At 44.6% G+C, this 21,426-nt stretch overlaps 1 long non-coding RNA gene across 1 annotated transcript in view; it reads right to left on the bottom strand.

Annotated features, from left to right (window-relative positions):
• Nucleotides 1–238: 238 nt before the first annotated feature.
• The window catches only part of LOC139247657 (uncharacterized), a 38,190-nt gene continuing 17,002 nt past the window's right edge, over nt 239–21,426 (bottom strand). Inside the window, exons 3-4 of the long non-coding RNA XR_011590950.1 lie at nt 4,469–4,555; nt 239–792 (exon numbers count right to left, since the gene is read on the bottom strand). This is a non-coding gene — a long non-coding RNA (uncharacterized lncRNA). The remainder of the gene's footprint in view (nt 793–4,468; nt 4,556–21,426) is intronic.

The following is a 21,426-nucleotide window of genomic DNA, read 5'->3' as shown; positions in this document are numbered from 1 at the left end:
ACTGATTAAGCTTTCACTTCTCAAACCACACCAAAGTTTCATGCAATCTCTTAAATGCATCAAGTGTGAGATCAACAGGTTCCAAATGGAATTAACCGTTATTCCCACCTTCGCCAGTTATCATAGCAGTAGAGTGGTGTGGTTTAATCGTTAAAACCAAGTTCAGTATTTTGTGTTAGCCTCCAAGGCCATTAGCTTGTATATAAATTGATAAAAACCAGAAACATGAGTCAGGCTCTGTACTTTATTGCTGTTGTGGATCAAAACCACCCAGATGTGGGTGTTCAACTTTAAACAATGCGTGAAACTTCAGACCTGCTATGTGCAGATAGTGTTAGGTGTGAAAAAGAATTGCATTGCTTCTTATTTTAGATTTTTGATGTAATTGGGGAAATTTTTTCTATATAGGAAAATTACTCACTTATATGTTTATAATGTTTTTGAAGAGGCAGCATCCAAGTATCCAAATTAATAGCTTTTAAAGTAATTGAAAGTAAATTTATAAAATTCCTTTGGGGGCGGGGGGGTCTATGATAATTCCTATTGAGCACAACCCACAAAATGGATGGAGTTCTAGTCTTAAATCTCATAAAACTGCCATTTTAGTTTCTTATTTTGTATGCCCAGCACGAAAAGTGTCTTCGAAATTAAATGCATTAGATGTGGCCATTTTTTAGGTGCTGGCATCCAATATGGCAAGCAAGAAGCATGCGCTCATTAAAATCTAGAAGTCCGTTTCGCATCAAGGAAAGCAGGATTGGCCACAGCTGTAACTGCTAATGTTGGAATGCCCTGGAAAGAAGCACAAACAGGAATTGAGATAACTCAGCTCTACTCTCAGCAATAAGTCTGCTAAAGAAGTTGCAGTTAATACTGTGTTAGCACAATGAATAAATTTCAATTTGACACCAAGAAGCCATTAGTGCCAATCAAGAGCGAAACCCAGGTCATTGACTTTAATGCAGTTTGACACAAGACTTTTTTTTAACAGGAAATTCATCTATTGAAACTACATTTCCTGAAGCAAATATTTTGCTTTAATTCTTACATTATCTTTAATCTGAGTGTGACTGAGCTTCAACAGGAAATTGAGCTAGGAGTAAGATTATGTGGTTTGGGGTAGGACTTCATCTGTAAGTCTGTGCATTTTTTAATTGAAGAGTCATTCACCGCATTGTCTAGACAAGTCATGTTTGAGCAGATACAATTATCAGTTCCTTCCTGAACCCAGTAGTCTGTCATTTACCCATTTTAGATTGTAACTGATGGCTGGAATTATTATTAGTGCAGCTGGAAGAAGCATAACAATTAGAAAGCCACAGCGGGTCATTTTCACAGTCAGTGGTAAACTGGCAAAGCAGATTGTCCACTCGTTACAGAACCCGCTCAATTTTCATTTCCATCGAGGATAATGTTCACCTTCACCACTTGGGCAGTGAATGGACTGCCAATTTTAGAAGTCACTCGATTGAAATCACCAGTTTACCACCCAAGGTGAAGGTGAAAATGACCCTCACTGTTGCTCGGCCGTTGTATTGCTTCGGAATTCTTATTTAGGCCAACCCAGCAATTAAATGATAACTTCTCTGCACTCAACTTGTTCTGAATTGAGATTACCACCTTCAATAATTCTGTGAGTCTGGGCTAATGTCTACTCTAAGATGTGAGGCAATCGGACAGATGAACCCAAGGGCACGAAATTCAGTTCTTGAATCTTTGCACACTTCATTTTAAAAACAATGATCGCAATGTGTAAAACTTTTATTCCAAGATAAAAAATAAACTTTTTGACAGGTCAAAAGAGCAACATTGGTCAGTGTAATATAGAGCTCCACCTAGTGGACTACTGCTCCACCTAGTGGATTACTGTGGTAATGCAACTAGTGGTGTATAACAATAAAGTGTCATCTGACAAGCCATGTGATGACAGTTTCCAGTAAGAGCCATCTTGTAGTATGTGTGTGTTTGTGATGTCATAAAAAATATATCACATTGATGACGTAAAAGAGGATAATAAGATTCCCGAGCTGAAATTTTTGTTGGTGGATCATCCAGCCAATCGACAGAGAGACTTTGAGAAGTTCTTTATTTTGCCACACAGCTAAAAATGCAAGGTAAATTACAAGTACACTTGGCTGAACTGAAGATTCCAGATGGCCGTGCCTATGGGAATAATAGGGCACTTGGGTGAGTTCCATGGTGACCGAGAGACTTTCGGAGCATATGTGGAGTGGCTAGAAATGTTTTTCACAGCAAATAGTATCGTCAAAGTCCCCGATGATGAAAACCATAACCGGGTGGTGTTAGAAAGAAAATGGGCTATTTTCCTGAGTGAAACAGGCCCCCAGGTGTATGAAAGACTGAAAACTGTGCTTGTTCCCATCAAGCTGAAGGACATGCTGATGGAGATTCTAAAGCAATCCTGAACCTCTGGAAATTGCTGAAAGTTATCATTTTGGAACATGAGATCAATTACATGACAAGAGTATAAGTGAGTACATTGTAGCTTTAAAAAAACTATCCATTCACTGTAGTTTCAGAAACTTTCAGGACCAAGCATTACGTGACCGCTTTGTTTGAGGGATAAAAAATGAAGCAATCAGAAAAAAGTTGTTGACTACCCCGAACTTGACTTTTAATTTAGCTTGTTGATGGATATGGCTAGCCAATTTTGCACCATTTTCTGGTCATCAGACAACCGAAGTGAATCACCTACAGGTTAGAAGTAAAAGGCAGTTAGGCCCCAAGACCTCAGCAAATGGCCAAGGTAACAGCGCATTTAAGTCATGCTATTGGTGTCTGGGTCAACACATTGCTCAAAGCTGTCCATATGTGAAGGCAGAGTGTTTCTTCTGCAAGAAAATAGGGCATCTTGCGAAGGAATAGCAACTGAAGAGTAAATCAATGTTCAATGCTAGAAATAGCAATCGCCAGAGACTACATAGAATTGAAGAGAAGCAACAGGATGAGAATATTCTGGAGATACTCGGCTTCAGTAGCACAAGCATAACTAACAATGATTCGTGATGTATCGTCATCCAAGTAGACATTGCAGAATCCAGGATACCCATGGAAATTGACACTGGTGCATCCATGAGCGTAGTATCACTATATCTCAACAAGTTTAGTGATTTTCTGCTGGAGAAGTCTAAGATAGAGCTGCGAGGCTACTCAGAAGAGAAAATCCCCATGGTCGGACGTATCACCGTACCAGCGAAATACAAGGATCAGTTTCAGAGCTTGCCTCTCTTAGGAGTGACAGGAGACAAGCCTGCATTAATAGATCAAAATTGGTTGGGATCACTGAAACTGGATTGGAGTGAGATTTTTTGTGTTGAAACGAAATTTGCATTGAAGGCTGATGTCATCAAACAGTATCCAAAGGTGTACCATGAAACAGGCTTCAAGGCAAGTGTCAGAGTGCAGAAGGATGCTAAACCAGTTTACTGCAAGCCACATCTCGTATTATATGCACTCAAGCAGAAATTTGAGCAAGAACTCAAAAGACTAGAGACTGAGAACATTATCTCTAAGATAGATCTAAATAATTGGGCTCTACCCATTGTTATTGTACCTAAGTCAGATGGTAATGCTGATGCTATGCCCAGGTTGATCGCCATCACAAATTATACCAAATAGGGAAGAAGTGTTCTTATTTTCATACATTGATGAACTTCCAGTCACAGCTGAAGAGATTGGTAGAACAATCAAAAGTAACCCAGTTATGTCAAATGTGTATGATTACATAGCAAATGGCTGGCCAAACTAGGTATCAGAGAAAGATATTCGCCCATACTTCGTTCAAAGGAATGAATTGTTCGTGGATAAAGATTTATCATGTGGGGTGCAAGAGTAGTTATTCCAAATAAGTTCAGGTCCAAATTATTAGGAGATCTTCATGACCAACACCTGGGAATGTGCTTGACCAAGAGTTTTGCATGCAGTTACTATGGTGGCCAGGTTTAATAAAGATATGGAGTACATCGTTAGTCAGTGTATAAGATGTCAATCGGTAAGCAAGAAACCACCATCAGTATGATTACAGCCATGGAAATGGCCTCCCAGGGTGTGGCAAAGTTTACATATAGATTTTCCTGAGCTAGAAGGACAACAATTGTTCATTATGATTGCTAGGCATTCGAAGTGGGTAGACGTGTTTCCGATATGGAAAATAACAACAAGTAAAACACTTCACAATTTGCGAAGATTGTTTTCTTCATATGGCCTCCCAGAAGAAATTGTGTCTGATAATGAGCCACAATTTTGTTCAGAAGAATCTACATGGTTCATGAGTAGAAATGGTGTGAAACATACTAAGGTTCCACCGTACCACCCTGCTTCAAATGGTGCAGCAGAGCGCACAGTACAAATTGTAAAACGTGCCCTGCTCCAATCCAATCCAAAGAAACGGCAGTTATTGTTGAACCACAAATTGGCAAATTTTCTAATTACTTATCGTAATACTCACCATACAACTACTGGTAGAATACCAGCAGAGTTGTTTTTCAATCATCAGCCATGAACCAGGTTCTTGTTGTTAAAGCCAAACTTTTACCTGCAGATGTGGAAAGAGTTGAAAATTGGAATGATTTGATTATTTCTGATGAGTCAGATAGTTTTGTTACAAGAAAAGTACCAGTAGCAGAACTGAGTCCGAGTCAGGCAGACAAAGAGTCTGAAGTTGTAGAGAGTCCAAATGTAAATCAAGGGTTACCCTTGGAGGAAAACTCTCCTCAGGCTCAGCCTAGAATGAGTCTAAGTTTGACAACAAGTTTGTAAAGTTCTCTTTGAGAGTGAAGGTATCCTCTTCGAAACAGAAAACAAATGGTTAAGTTTGATGTATAAATATGGCCAAATAAGTCCATGGGCTACAAATTGCCCCCGCCTGAAATTGAGCGCATTTGCCCGTTTGAATGGTTTTTAACTGCAGCTGCAGTTCAGGTCGCCTCTTGAGTGACATTCCGCTCTTTGTTGTTTTTTTTCCCTTGGATCCAGAAGTCTTTCTTAATGGGGGTGGTGACAACAATTGAGGGGCCGGTTCTCGGTGGTGGCAACACCTGAGGGGTGGAAGTTGGGGGTGGTGCGGAGTGATCACCATGATGACATCATCACAGCGCCGTGTCACCATGGCTCTCCCCTTCATTTAAAGGAGAGAGCCTCTGCGATTTTAAAACTTTGGCCCACTGGGCCACCAGGAAGGGGGTGCCAGGCTGCCTGTTGGCGACCCTACCATACCCGGGAGCATAATTGTCGGGCCGACCTGGAAGTCGGCTGACAAAAAAAGCAAAATTGTGGAGGCAGCAGTGCATCCTCCCCTTTAAGGGAAGCCACACTGCCATTGCAGATGGCCACAGCTTCCCGGACCACCAGGAAAAAACAGGTTTTGGCACTTCCAGATGGGCCGCAGATTTTGAGAGGGGAATGTCACTGTTGTGGAGGGGCGGGGGGTGGGGCGCAGATCAGTGGTGCGCACAGCGATGACGCGCTTACCATGGATCGGCAGCAGAGTGGTGGGGGAATCAGGCACTGCAGGGAAACCTTGGGAGGGCAATTGGACTATCAGCGGCCATTCTACAAAAAGTCGATGGCCACTCCACTTCGCAGCGTGGCCGCAGATTTGTGGTGGTAACAGGCCTTTAGGACCCCATATCTTTTGTTGTGTGTAACCATGCAAGTTATGTATAATGATTACTTTGTTATAATTACTTTTTCATTAAGGAGTAAGAAGTGTAATATAGAGCTCCACCTAATGGACTACTGCTCCACCTAGTGGACTACTGTGGTATTGCAACCACTGGAGTACAACAATAAAAGTGTCAATGACAGTTTCCAGTAAGAGCCATCTTGTAGTTTGTCTGTGTTTGTGATGTCGTAAAGAATATATTACAGCCAGAAATGACTGTCGCTGATAATAATGGCACTAATCCATTATTTTAATTTTGCCCTTCAAAGTTCTATTGCAATTCCTACAATTATTTTTATTTTCACATTTAATCCATCTGTAACCTGCCCAGGAGAAATTATTTTTGGATTGAAGGAAGGTAAGTTCAAAAATGCTAGAAAATGCACCAAATAAACTGTCAAATATTCCACTGGGCTTGACTCAGCTACCCCTAGATAATTAACCTCACACCTTCATCACACATATCTCCATTCAATAATTTCTAAGTTCTACACTTTTTCCCCTACAATAAAAATGATCAAATAATGAATATACTAAGTTATGATATTCTCAGATCCAACAGCCCTTTCAGTGCAATTCTTCATCTTCACATGGCACAGGGCTTCTATTCAGGGCTATTTTTGTGCTCTCAACTTTGCTGGGACTGTATCAGCTTTTATGAAACTGTTGAGCAGCTTTTGCCAGTTTTCTAGATTGTCATGTCTAAAACTCACCATTAGATACTCTGGCATAAATAATTCCAATTTCGGAACATCTAGGCTGGTGAGACTAGCCTGAGTGGTACCCCCCATCCCCCAAACCTTCCTGTATGTATTACTAAAATCAGTTCTCATAACCTGAAGCATGGGAATGCCCCTGAGAAATGTTTCTCAAGCTATATTGAAGATTCCTCATTTGCCTTTGACCATAACTCAGATTTTCCATTTGTCTGCAATCTGATTTCTTGTCCTGGTCTGCTTCTTTTCTGAGTATTGCTACAAGTCTCAGCTTTGTCCCAAATCTTTTGAAAAGTTTGAAATTTTGATCTCCTATGATATTGATTGCACATATATTTGGCAAAAAAGGAAGCAAAATATTAGAAACATTTGAAAATTGCATTACTTAACTTAAATAGGCAGGTACAGTATTTTTGTGTCTGGTGCCTGGATTTCATAATAAATGGACACAAAAAATGTTCAGTGACTGATTACAAAGCATGTGCATGGCACTGCTGGAATTCTTATCTCACCATAAATCAGTTGTTTTTTATTTGGCGAATGCTAAATACAAAGATTAGTGTTTTGTTATTCAGTGCAAAATCCACCAAAACACCAGAACAGCTTTGAACAATAATGTACATGATAGTTACAAGAGATCTCTCAATGATCATCAACCTTTAATTATATAACCTTACAGAAAGGAAGTTTTCTTTGTGCCAATAAGTCTTTTATTAGTGTTAATGATCCATGGACAGCATGCAATGGCATTCTAGGCATATGATTAGCCACATATGCACATAGCTGCTCTTCAGTTTAACAGCAATAGTTTCAAAGAAGATTAACATTCAAGCTGGATGTCAGTACATCTTAATTTGATCTACTGACCTTTTAATGGGTGTTCAGTTAGTTTCTATCTTCTGTTCATAGATATTGAAAGGACAAAACCTTTCAAAATTTTCAATTTCTGACATTTTTCCCAAAGATAGACAAAAATGGAAGGGTCAGTAGAGCATGTTAAATATATTTTTGTATTGATTTCTCATAAATATGGCACACATTTCTGTAATGCAAAAAATGAATATTCCAGTCAATTTTGATCCAGACTGGGTGTTAGACATTTTTTTCTTATTCATTCATGGAATGTGAGCATCGCTGGCAAGGCCAGCATTTATTGCCCATCCCTAATTGCCTGTAAGAAGGTGCTGGTGAACCGCCTTCTTGAACCGCTGTAGTCCATGTGTTGTGCAGCTCCCACTATGCTGTTAGGGAGGGAGGTCCAGGATTTTGACCCATCGACAATGAAGGAACGCCGATATACTTCCAAGTCAGGATAGTGTGTAACTTGGAGGTGATGGTGCTCCCATGCTCCTGCTGCTCTTGTCCTTCTAGGTGGTAGAAATCACGGGTTTGGGATGTGTTGCCGAAGAAGCCTTAGTGAGTTGCTGCAATGCATCTTGTAGATGGTACACACTGCAGCCACAGTGCACCAGTGGTGGAGGGAGTGAATGTTTAAGGTGGTGGATGAGGTGTCAGTCAAGCGGGCTACTTTTTCCAGGATGCTGTCGAGCTTCTTGGGTGTTGTTGGAGCTGCACTCATTCAGGCAAGTGGAACATTCCATCACAGTCCTGACTTGTACCTTGTAGATGGTGGCAAGGCTTCGGGGAGTCAGGAGGTGTGACACTCTCTGCAGAATACCCAGCCTTTGTCCTGCCCTTATTGCCACTGTATTTATGTGGCTAGCCCAATTAAGTTTTTAGTCAATGGTGATGGTAAGGGATTCAGCGATGGTAATCCCCTTGAATGTCAAGATGCAGTGGTTAGACATGTGCTTGTTGGATATAGTAATTGCCTGGCACTTGTGTAGCGCAAATGTTACTTGCCACTTATCAGCCCAAGCCTGAATGTCGTCCAGGTCTTGCTGCATGTGGGCATGGACAACATCATTATCCGAGAAGTTGTGAATGGATCTAAACACTGTGCAATCATCAGCGAACATTCCCACTTCTGACCTTATGATAGAGGTCTGGAGATGAGTGGTCCTGGCGGGTGCCAAACTGAGCATTGGTGCCAAGATTGTTGGTGAGTAAGTGCCTCTTGATAGCACTGTCGGCGACATGCCCATCACTTTGCTGGTGATTGAGAGTAGACTGATGGGGCGGTAATTGGCTGGATTGGATTTGTCCTGATTTTTGTGGACAGGACATACCTGGGCAGGTTATCATATTGTCGGTCGATGCCAGTGTTGTAGCTGTACTGGAACAGTTTGGCTGGAGGTGCAGCTAGTTCTGGAGCACGTGTCTTCAGCATGACAGCCAGGATACTGTCGGGGCCCATAGCCTTTGCTGTATCCAGTGTGCTCAGCCATTTCTTGACATCATGTGGAGTGAATCGAATTGGCTGAAGACAGGCTTTTGTGATGGTGGGGACCTCAGGAGGAGGCCAATATGGATCATCCGCTTGACACTTCTGGCTGAATTTAATTGCAAAGGCTTCGGCCCTGTCTTTTGCACTTGTGTGCTGGGCTCCACCATCATTGAGGATGGGGATATCCATGGAGTCTCTTCTTCCTGTTAGTTGTTTAATTGTCCACCACCATTCACGTCTGAATGTGGCAGGACTACAGAGCTTTGATCTGATCCGTTGATTGTAGGATCGCTTAGCTCTGTTTAAAGCATGCTGCTTCTGCTGTTTAGCATTCATATCGTCCTGAGTTGTAGCTTCCCCAGGTTAGCACCTCATTTTTAGGTACACCTGGTTCTGCTCCTGGCATGCTCTTCTGCACTCCTCATTGAACCATGGTTGGTCCCCTGGCTTGATGGTAATGGTAGACTGAGGGATATGCCAGGCCATGAGGTTACACATTGTGGTGGAGTAAATTTTGGTGCTGCTGATGGCTCACAGTGCCTCATGGATGCCCAGTTTTGTACTGCTAGATTGTTCTGACTTTATCCCATTCAGCACTGTGGTAGTTCCACACAACACGCTGGTGGGTGTCCTCAGTGTGAAGATGGGACTTCGCCTCCACAAGGCCTGTGCGGTATCACTGCTACCAATGCTGTCATGGACAGATGCACCTGCGACAAGTAAATTGGTGAGGACAAGGTCAAGTATGTTTTTCTGACCTGCCCCGGGCCCAGTCTGGTAGCTATGTCCTTCAGGACTCGGCTAGCTCGGGTAGTAGTGGTGCTACCAAGCCACTCTTGGTGATGGACATCGAAGTCCCCCACCCAGAATACATTCTGTGCCCTTGCTATGCTCAGTCTTCTTCCAAGTAGCGTTCAACAAGGAGGAGTATTGCTTCATCAGCTGAGGGAGGGCGGTAGGTGGTAATCATCAGGAGGTTTCCTTGCCCATTCTTGACCTGAAGCCATGAGACTTCATGGGGTCCTGAGTCAATGTTGAGGACTCCCAGGTCCACTCCCTCCCGAATCTATATCACTGTGCCACCACCTCTGGTGGGTCTGTCCTGCCAATGGGACAGGACATACCCAGGGATGGTGATGGATGAGACTAGGTCATTGGCTGAAAGGTTTGATACTGTGAGTATGACAACACCCGGCTGTTGCTTGACTAGTCAGTTGGATTGCTCTCCCAATTTTGGATCAATTTCCCAGATGTTAGTGAGAATGGGCTAGATTGTACACTTTTGTGCAGATCACCCACAAATGGGTGTTATTTCCGGCGAGGGCGGTAAAAATGGGTTTTCAGATCGCCGGCTTGTCGCCCATTCTCAAAGTCCCTAGTCTCCATTTTTGAAATTGGGCGTTACTGCGAGCGATATGAAATGGGCGGTAGCATTAAATCTCTCTGACTTTCTGCCGTAAAGTGTCGCAGTCCTTAGCAATGGCATGGCAACGCTCGATTCCCGCGATTCAGGAGGTCAAGGGTCATCATGACATGCGCAGAAGAGGAGACAGATAGAGAGGAAGCTGAGAGGGAGTGAAGGCGTGTGTGGGTGTGGTGTGGCTGCTTTGGAGGAAGGAGGGAGAGTTTCGAGCTTTAGGCAAATTGTGAAAAAAAATTAGCTGTTACCAGCGAGATATTTGGTCGAATTTGGTGCCTATAATGGAGGGAGAGGAGGAGGCGACACAGCACGCTTTGGAGACTGAAGCTGGAGAGAGCAGTGAGGTGGGAGAGCAGCACATTGGAGGGCGCAAAAGAGCGAGGAGGTTCTCGGACAAGGCAAATGCCTCCCTCCTGCAGGAGATCGAGTTACGCTGGGGTGATTTGTCACAGGGAGGGCGTGGGAAGCCCACCCCAAAGACTTATCAGAAGATATGGGTCGAGATAGCCGAGATGGTCTCGTCAGTGACCAACGAGGTGCGCGAGGGCAACCAATGCCGCAAATGATGGAACAACCTTGTGGGATCCGCAAGAGTAAGTATTACATTTATTTCCATGTACTTATGTATTTATATAATTTGATTTGTAACAGTCATGAGTGACTATCATCAGATGAGAGGTCTTTAACTTTTACCAGGAATGTTGTACTCAAAGCCTGCGGTCACGGTGCACATCTTTAGGTAAAGAATGATAATTATCATAACAATCTTGATTACATCTGTCAGTTATGTGTTGTGTCAGTCTCTGTGACAGTACCTAGCAATGATATCACGCAATGATCTCATGCCGTGTTACCTTTTACAGAAGAAGCTATCAACGGGTGGGGGGCCACCAGTCACCAGCGACATCACTGAGATGGAGGAGCGGGTGCTCACACTCGTGGGGAACCACCCCCGGATGGCCACGCGAGCAGCTGCAGACCTTGAATTGATGCGACGTGAGTAAAGTATACACCATTGCGTGCTGTAAAGTCACTAGATGCCACACCCACTCATATCCGAACAATAATATATGATAGATGATTTCTAAAATTGTCCTATAAATAATGCTGGCCTAATGAAAGTCATTGCAATGCAGAATGTGTTGATGGTCATGAAATGTGATGTCTGTGATGATTTTGACAGCGGTGGTGCTTTTGTCATGCATATGCTGTGTGTAGCGCTGGACTCACCTTGTGACCCGAGCACCCACTTCTCCTCTAATAATCTCATTTGTGTTTTGCAGCTCAGCCAGCAGCGTGGCCCCAGGCAAGACCACAGAGGCCAGAAGGTGGGGGAGCGGGTCTGGACAGGCCGGACGATCCAACATCTGGTGCTGAGGAGCTCCGATTCTCGCCCGTCAATCCGCTGGGTCTGTTCTCTACGGATGAGAGCACAAACTTTGAGGAACCTGCATTGGCACGCTCCAGAAGCTATTCCACCCCAAGGCCATCTAGTGCTCCTCCGGCCATTCCCGCCTCCACTCTGGAGGTACCAGGCCAAAGCACCTCGCCACAGGGCACCCCATTTTTCCCCAGGATGACGCCGACCCCGCGGAGGTTTCGTGGACGCGGCAGGTCTGTTCCATGAGCGCCACATGAGAGCGGAGAGATGGTACAGTTGTCCAGGAGGACTGTGGACATTGGTGACCAGATACTCGACGTATCGGGGGGCATATCCCGACAGCTGGCCACCATGACTGAGTACGTTCCGCGGATATCGGAGGCCCTGGAGGCGATAGCCAGGAACACTGCTAGCACAGGCCTCCCAGTGGTCCCGGAGCACGGCACTCCACCCCTAGGTTCCGCACTACCAGTGCCAACGACAGATGAAAGGCAGGACCAAGATCCTGCTTCTGGATCCGAGAATGTTCCCACCTCAGCAGCCCCGACTCCCGTACCCGTGCAACCACCGCCTCTGCCTTCATCGCCCTCAATGAGGCACCACCTGAGGAGCTCTTCGGCCAGGAGGCATGGAGCGAGATGGGGAAGAGGTAGAGGTGGGGAGAAGAAGGGGAGGGGCGGAAGGAAAGTGAAGTGTATGTCCTCAGGTGATGGCTGTGTTCTATCTCAATCTGGTGTATGCAATTTGTTGTAATGTATGGGGAGAGGGGGCCACCCTGTTGGTTTGCATTTGTGTTCTGTTTTGCTGAACATGTTGACCATTTGATTGATGTCAATGGTCAAAAAAGTGAGGTGGGGGTGGGGTGTTTTTGCCCGTGATACTTATGATTTCAGACCAATGGTCGTATAAAATGTTTTTTATTCAACATAACCTTGTTGCGCATTGCCTCAGATAGCTGGACCGTTACACACTGGTGATTACTTAACATGAAAGGGTAAAGTAAAACTTAACTTGAATCAACTTAAACTTTAAATGGCAGCAAGGTGATGCCCACCATTGATGACTGAGCTGCACACACACAGCAGTATGTCAGCATTGTCAATCACAGCAATGTTCTTTCAGGCAAATTGTTCAGTTATGAGCTCCTGACGTAAGAGTCTTGCAGCTATGTAGCCACCATGGGCCCTTTCCTACAGTCTGGAGGGGGGCATGGGCATGGTTGCATAGTCAGCCTGATTGTCTGGCCCTAGCTCAGCATCCAATCCCTCGTCCTTCTCTTCCTCTCTCTCCTGAGGTGGACCATCAGTCCCTTCTGGCAATTCTTGTCCCCTCCTGATAGCCAAGTTGTGCAGCATGGAGCACACGACCATGAATTTAGCTACTTGCTCAGGATGGTATTGTAGGTCCCCTCCTTAGTGCTCCAGGCAGCTAAAGCACTGCTTAAGCACAGTTATTGTTTTCTGGACCACATTGCGTGTGTCTCTGTGGCTCTGGTTGTATCGCTTCTCAGCCTTGGTGTGGGTGTCACGCAGGGGGGTCATCAGCCAGGTGGCGAAGCCATATCTGTTGTCACCAAGCATCAAGCATCAAGCATCAAACAGAAAATTAGGGGTGCATGCAATAAAGATGCAGCAGTTATCATGGGTGACTTTAATATGCATATAGATTGGGCTAACCAAACTGGAAGCAATATGGTGGAGGAGGATTTCCTGGAGTGCATAAGGGATGGTTTTCGAGACCAATATGTCGAGGAACCAACGAGGGGAGAGGCCATCTGAGATTGGATGTTGTGTAATGAGAGAGGATTAATTAGCAATCTCATTGTGCGAGGCCCCTTGGGGAAGAGTGACCATAATATGGTGGAATTCTACATTAGGATGGAGAATGAAACAGTTAATTCAGAGACCATGGTCCAGAACTTAAAGAAGGGTAACTTTGAAAGTATGAGGCGTGAATTGGCTAGGATAGATTGGCGAAGGATACTTAAGGGGTTGACAGTGGATGGGCAATGGCAGACATTTAGAGCCCGCATAGATGAACTACAACAATTGTACATCCCTATCTGGCATAAAAAAAAAGGAAGGTGGCTCAACCATGGCGACAAAGGGAAATCAGGCATAGTATTAAAGCCAAGGAAGTGGCATACAAATTGGCCAGAAATAGCAGCGAACCCAGGGACTGGGAGAAATTTAGAACTCAGCAGAGGAGGACAAAGGGTTTGATTAGGGCAGGGAAAATAGAGTATAAGAGGAAGCTTGCAGGGAACATTAAGATGGACTGCAAAAGCTTCTATAGATATGTAAAGAGAAAAAGGTTAGTAAAGACAAATGTAGGTCCCCTGCAGTCAGAATCAGGAGAAGCCACAACGGGGAACAAAGAAATGGCAGACCAATTGAACAAGTACTTTGGTTCAGTATTCACTAAGGAGGACACAAACAACCTTCCAGATATAAAAGGGGTCAGAGGGTCCAGTAAGAAGGAGGAACTGAGGGAAATCCTAATTAGTCGGGAAATTGTGTTGGGGAAATTGATGGGATTGATGGCCGATAAATCGCCAGGGCCTGATGGACTGCATCCCAGAGTACTTAAGGAAATAGCGGATGCATTGACAGTCATTTTCCAACATTCCATAGACTCTGGATCAGTTCCTATGGAGTGGAGGGTAGCCAATGTAACCCCACTTTTTAAAAAAGGAGGGAGAGAGAAAACAGGGAATTATAGACCGGTCAGCCTGACATCAGTAGTGGGTAAAATGATGGAATCAATTATTAAGGATATCATAGCAGCACATTTGGAAAGAGGTGACATGATAGGTCCAAGTCAGCATGGATTTGTGAAAGGAAAATCATGCTTGACAAATCTTCTGGAATTTTTTGAGGATGTTTCCAGTAGAGTGGACAAGGGAGAACCAGTTGATGTGGTGTATTTGGACTTTCAGAAGGCTTTCGACAAGATCCCACACAAGAGATTAATGTGCAAAGTTAATTGGGATTGTGGGTAGTGTGCTGACGTGGATTGAGAACTGGTTGGCAGTCAGGAAGCAAAGAGTAGGAGCAAATGGGTACTTTTCAGAATGGCAGGCAGTAACTAGTGGGGTACCGCATGGTTCTGTGCTGGGGCCCCAGCTGTTTACATTGTACATTAATGATTTAGACGAGGGGATTAAAGATAGTATCTCCAAATTTCTGGATGACACTAAGTTGGGTGGCAGTGTGAGCTGCGAGGAGGATGCTATGAGGCTGTAGAGTGATTGGATAGGTTAGGTGAGTGGGCAAATGCATGGCAGATGAAATATAATGTGGATAAATATGAGGTTATCCATTTTGGTGGTAAAAACAGAGAGACAGACTATTATCTGAATAGTGACAGATTAGGAAAAGTGGAGGTGCAACGAGGCCTGGGTGTCATGGTACATCAGTCATTGAAGATTGGCATGCAGGTACAGCAGGCGGTTAAGAAAGCAAGTGGCATGTTGACCTTCATAGCGAGGGGATTTGAGTACAGGGGCAGGAAGGTGTTACTACAGTTGTACAGGGCCTTGGTGAGGCCACACCTGGAGTATTGTGTATAGTTTTGGTCTCCTAACTTGAGGAAGGACATTCTTGCCATTGAGGGAGTGCAGCGAAGGTTCACCAGACTGATTCCCGGGATGGCGTGACTGACATATCAAGAAAGATTGGATCAACTGGGCTTGTATTCACTGGAGTTCAGAAGAATGAGGGGACCTCATAGAAACGTTTAAAATTGTGACGGGTTTAGACAGGTTAGATGCAGGAAGAATGTTCTCAATGTTGGGGAAGTCCAGAACCAGGGGTCACAGTCTAAGGATAAGGGGTAAGCCATTTAGGACCGAGATGAGGAGAAACTTCTTCACCCAGAGAGTGGTGAACCTGTGGAATTCTCTACCACAGAAAGTTGTTGAGGCCAATTCACTAAATATATTCAAAAAAGGAGTTAGATGTAGTCCTTACTACTAGAGGGATCAAGGGGTATGGTGAGAAAGCAGGAATAGGGTACTGAAGTTGCATGTTCAGCCATGAACTCATTGAATGGCGGTGCAGGCTCGAAGGGCCGAATGGCCTACTCCTGCACCTATTTTCTGTGTTTCTATGTTTCTATGTCTTTGTGGCTGACTCTTAAACATGTCAGAGACAGCGCTATCATTCAGGATGTGAGCGTCATCAAAGCTGCCCAGACTTTTGGCATTCACTGCCATTATGATCTGGTTGTGGTCAACAACTGGTTGGACCTTCAGGGAGTGAAACCCTTTTCTGTTATGAAAAAGCTCTGGGTCTTGATGTAAGTGCACTATATTGCTCCCTGCACCCTGGGGAACTTAGCAATGCGGTAGAATTCTCTAACCCTGTCAGTCTGAGCACCCGTGGTCATGGGGAAGCTGGTAAAATCCATCCTACGTGCATACCGGGCCTCCGTGACCTGTCTAATGCAGCGATTTGTGGCATGGTGAAACAGAGGGGAAATCTCGATCACGGAGGCCCGAACGGAACAAGATGCCAAGAAAGACAGTGCTGCGGTGCCCTTGACCTCGACCGACATTGATGCCCTGATGGCAATTTGCATATCTGGCCTGATGAGCTGGCATATTTCAGTGATCACCACCTTGTGGAAGCGCAGTCTCTGAAGGCAGGTGTGCTCGGACACGTCGAGGTAAGACCTCTTCTCCCTGTAAGTGCAGAGTGTGTATGGTCTGGACCTCCTCCTCATTCTGGAACATCTTAAATTGGGCACATAATGATGTGCATTAGACGTTGAGCCATTTGCACTCTGCAGCATCTGCGTATTAATCGATGCAGGTTGAGAAATAGCTGGCCCCATTCTAATGAAAGTATAATAGCGATTGATCAGAAGCAATAATTTCCACACTTAAATACAGCTACAGTAAACCCCAATCGTCCAGTATCTGAAAAGATGTCTGTTGAGATGGTCACTTCACCTGAGAAGAACTCCAGAGTCAATCCAAACTCGCCCGAAGTTGAAGCAGCCTTTTGAATGAAGTGACCTGCGATTTGAAAAATGGTGCCCACACCACTGTGATTCGTTCAGACCAGTTCCACTTTTTCTGAGCGGTGTTTTGGGCGAGCGATATTGTGTGTGCGAGGTGGTGAAAGTGATGCTGGGCGATCTCTTGGGCGTTAGTTTCGGCAAATGTGATCTTTATGACAAAATAAAGTGGGCGGTCGGTATTATTGAATCTCGCCGTTAATTACGTGTGGAAAATAATGCTGGGTGATATTATAGGTGTTGGTTTCACCCATTCTGATGATTCCGCCCATAAAAAGTGGGTGCTTGGTATTAATTTTTTCCCGGCGTTATGTACATGGGGAAAGTAACGCTCGCCGATAAGTGTCTGAAAAATTGGCGTCAGTTTCCATTTTGTGGCGAAATGGGCGATATCTGGGCAATATACCTCATTTCAGCGGTAATATGGTCGTTAAGTGGGCGTTATGCATGCAAAAATAATGGAAAATCTAGCCAGAGGACTGTGCAGGTCGACTGGGCTGGGTGTGCCTTTGTTGTGTCCGAAGTCAGTGCCGAGGTCAATGCCAGGGGTCCATCCAATTTTGTTTTTATTATTGCTTTTCATAGCCATTTGTTACAACTGAGTGGTTTCCTAGTTAAGAGTCAACCACATTGCCATGTGTCTGGAGTCACATACAGGCAAAACCAGGTAAAGATGGCAGATTTCCTTCCCTAAAAGACAGAGAATGACTTGGCAGAGAAGAAGTTCTACTTCTGCTCAAAATGGACATGAAGTGGGTGGGGTGTCCACTATACCTGCCTCATGATGTGGGTGAGAGGCGTGAGCCATATTAAAACATAGAAACATAGAAACATAGAAAATAGGTGCAGGAGCAGGCCATTCAGCTCTTCTAGCCTGCACCGCCATTCAATGAGTTCATGGCTGAACATGAAACTTCAGTACCCCCTTCCTGCTTTCTCGCCATAACCCTTGATCCCCCGAGTAGTAATCCTCATTTATACATGAAGGATGAACAGTCAATGCTACTTGCATTGATTATTGGCATCTCACCCACTGTGGGTGGGGGGCAGGAATTCGGGCAGTTTCATTTCAAACACTATTTCAAAGCAGACAGCACCTCTTCAAGGGGAAGAGCATTTGCCTGTGCTGCATTTTTCAAATTTGATATGTGGAACAGGGAGGGTCCACAATGAGATTTTCAAGGGCTCCTCCATTCTTGAACAACACTGAGGAAGAGGAGATCAGTTGGAGGAAGGAGTTCCTGTTTCAGGCTAACAGAAGAAAGATAGAAAGATAGAAAGATAGAAACATAGAAAATAGGTGCAGGAGTAGGCCATTCGGCCCTTCGAGCCTGCACCGCAATTCAATGAGTTCATGGCTGAACATGCAACTTCAGTACCCCATTCCTGCTTTCTCGCCATATCCCTTGATCTCCCTAGTAGTAAGGACTTCATCTAACTCCTTTTTGAATATATTTAGTGAATTGGCCTCAACAACTTTCTGTGGTAGAGAATTCCACAGGTTCACACTCTCTGGGTGAAGATGTTTCATAGCATTAAAAGATGTCACGGTAAATCACATGGCAACTGTGGTCAGTGGTGGTCAGGAAAATGGACGTAGCATAGCTCCCAGGACCTGGTTACAATGTTGGAAAAATGGCAATGATCTGACCAGAGCTCCTAAGATAAGATTCACACTCAAATGACTCTTACTCTCTGCTTAGCCCTGCAGCACCTAAAGACATTAACCTCACAAGTCCTCCCTCCCATGCTTAAATCACTCTTCTCAGATCACAGCAGCATCCCCTTTACTGAACTTCCTTCTGCTTCTACTTGTTCACTCTGCACCTGCTCCTGTCCTCACAATGGCTCACCTCAGTTCCCCATACCTGTGGCATCTTTCATGCACAATCCACAATGTTCTATCCTGACATGCACATCTTCATAACCTCTTTTAAAAAAAGGAGGGAGAGAGAAAACGGGGAAATTATAGACCAGTTAGCCTGACATCGGTAGTGGAGAAAATGCTGGAATCAATTATTAAAGATGTAATAGCAGCGCATTTGGAAAGCCGTGATAGGATCGGACCAAGTCAGCATGGATTTATGAAAGAGAAATCATGCTTGACAAATCTTCTAGAATTTTTTGAGGATGTAACTAGTAGAGTGGACAAGGGAGAACCAGTGGATGTGGTGTATTTGGACTTTCAAAAGGCTTTTGACAAGGTCCCACACAAGAGATTAGTGTGCAAAATTAAGGCACATGGGATTGGGGGTAATGTATTGACGTGGATAGAGAACTGGTTGGCAGGAAGCAAAGAGTGGGGATAAATGGGTCCTTTTCAGAATGGCAGGCAGTGACTAGTGGGGTACCGCAAGGTTCAGTGCTGGGACCCCAGCTATTTACAATATATATTAATGATTTAGATGAAGGAATTGAATGTAATATCTCCAAGTTTGCAGATGATACTAAGCTGGGTGGCAGTGTGAGCTGTGAAGAGGATGCTAAGCGGCTGCAGGGTGACTTGGACAGGTTATGTGAGTGGGCAAATGAATGGCAGATGCAGTATAATGTGGATAAATGTGAGGTTATCCACTTTGGTGGCAAAAACAGGAAGGCAGATTATTATCTGAATGGTGAAAGATTAGGAAAAGGGGAGATATAATGAGACCTGGATGTCATGGTATATCAGTCATTGAAAGTAGGCATGCAGGTACAGCAGGCAGTTGAGAAAGCAAATGGCATGTTGGCCTTCTTAGCGAGAGGATTTGAGTATAGGAGCAGGGAGGTCTTTCTGCAGTTGTACAGGGCCTTGGTGAGATCACACCTTGAGTATTGTGTGCAGTTTTGGTCTCCTAATCTGAGGAAGGACATTCTTGTTATTGAGGGAGTGCAGCGAAGGTTCACCAGACTGATTCCCAGGATGGCAGGACTGACATATGAAGAAAGATTGGATCGACTAGGCTTACATTCTCTGGAATTTAGAAGAATGAGAGGGGATCTCATCGAAACATATACAATTCTGACAGGAGTGGACAGGTTAGATGCAGGAAGAATGTTCCCGAGATTGGGGAAGTCCAGAACCAGGGGTCACAGTCTAAGGATAAGGGGTAGCCATCTAGGACTGAGATTGAGGAGAATCTTTCTCACCCAGAGAATTGTGAATGTATGGAATTCTCTACCACAGAAAATTGTTGAGCCCAGTTCATTGGATATATTCAAAAGTGAGTTAGATGTCGCCCTTACGGCTAAAGAGATTATGGGGTATGGAGAGAAGGCAGGAATGGGGTACTGAAGTTGCATGATCAGCCATGATCGTATTGAATGGTAGAGGCTCGAAAGGCCGAACGGCCTGCTCCTGCACCTATTTTCTATGTTTCTATGTTTACTGGGCCACACAGTAAAACACTCCCTGTCCTCTTGCAGGATAAACTGGCACACAAAATTTAGGAGGGGTGCGCTCAGGAGAGCCACCATCATTTTAAGTGCTGTGCTCAGTGGAAGAGGCTACCATTGATGTAGTGGGTAGTGTAAGTGGTTTTTCCCCTGGTGGTTTCGAATCACCCCTCTTACAATAGTTCTAGACACCGGAATTATAGTCGTGAACAGTAATATACTGTCATAGACAGATCTTTTCGGTCTCCACCGTCACAATGCTTTTATTCAAGTTAACACACATATCTGCACCCAGTAAAAACACACCCTGGCAGTGTAATACAAACAAACACAGTACAACACATAGTCTGGCCTATCTAAACAGGTCCCTAACGCGAAATACCCACATCTACAACATCCCTGCTCGGATTCAAAAGTGCACCACTAAAATCTGTCCAACAGAATGTGTGTACACTTATGGTCCTTGCATAAACCTCCCCACTAATACCCTAAGGCTTTGTTGGGACACCCGACACCCTTTCACACTATGCGGTGGTCTTAAAGATGTGTGGGCTGGGATAAATGCTCACCAATTACCCCTCTGGTTTACTTGCTGCTTCTCCCGATGATGCGTAGCTTCTGGGTCTTCAAGTCCAGTCTCAAGGTCAGCTTCCCAGTCGAAGTAGCAAGGCTCTCTGGTGTTTCTTCTCTCCATCCCAGATGGAGAGCTCAGTCCTTGTGTGTTGAACGAAGCAAGCAGGCATAGAAGAGGGGAGAGAGAGAAAGATAGCAGCCAAAACTGCCTCTCTTAAACTTGAAAAAATGCTTCTTCTCGTGCCAAAAGTCCAACTGTCCTTCCCTTGAAGCTGTGCAACTCAAAAGCAAAATCAAGTCTCTCGCCTTTGTCAACTGGGCTGAACCTCGATGTGTTGCTCCAATGAGTCTGTGGTCGAATAGCTTTCCTTTGTCTTTCGATGGCCTGAAACCCCAGCCACTTTACTCAATGTCTTACTGATTGCAAGACAAAAGGCCTGTCCATCAACCATTCCTGCCATTGATTCCTTGTCCACCTGATGTGTATTCCTGTGAGGCATGTTTGGACCTGCCCCACGTCAGTGCTTTCTGTTCTCTGCAGTAACAGAAAATGTGTCCAAGCAATGTCCAAATGTTTACGTTTTTGCTGTCGATGTTTTCGCTGAATCTTACAGTAGAGGGCAGGCCAAAAGTGTGGGAAGTGTTGAGGCTGGTGGATACGGTTTGTAGGATGTTTGGCCATCTTACTCTCTTTTTCTCTTCCCGCTGATCTCTCTCTCTCCCTCACACACTGTGCTGATTTGAGCTGCCACCCGTCTATTTCTGCTAACCCTTGACACTAACTGTTACTCCTCCTTCAAGATCCATCGCAAGTCACGGACCCAGTCAGAGCACAGGTTGAAAAGGACAGTCCTCTTGAAGATACACCATTACTTTAGCTAATCTTTTCAAGCACCAACCCAGAAATCA

The sequence above is a fragment of the Pristiophorus japonicus genome, chromosome 2, assembly GCF_044704955.1.
Source record: "Pristiophorus japonicus isolate sPriJap1 chromosome 2, sPriJap1.hap1, whole genome shotgun sequence".
Taxonomy (NCBI): Eukaryota; Metazoa; Chordata; class Chondrichthyes; family Pristiophoridae; genus Pristiophorus; species Pristiophorus japonicus.
This window is presented reverse-complemented; position numbering and strand designations above follow the sequence as displayed.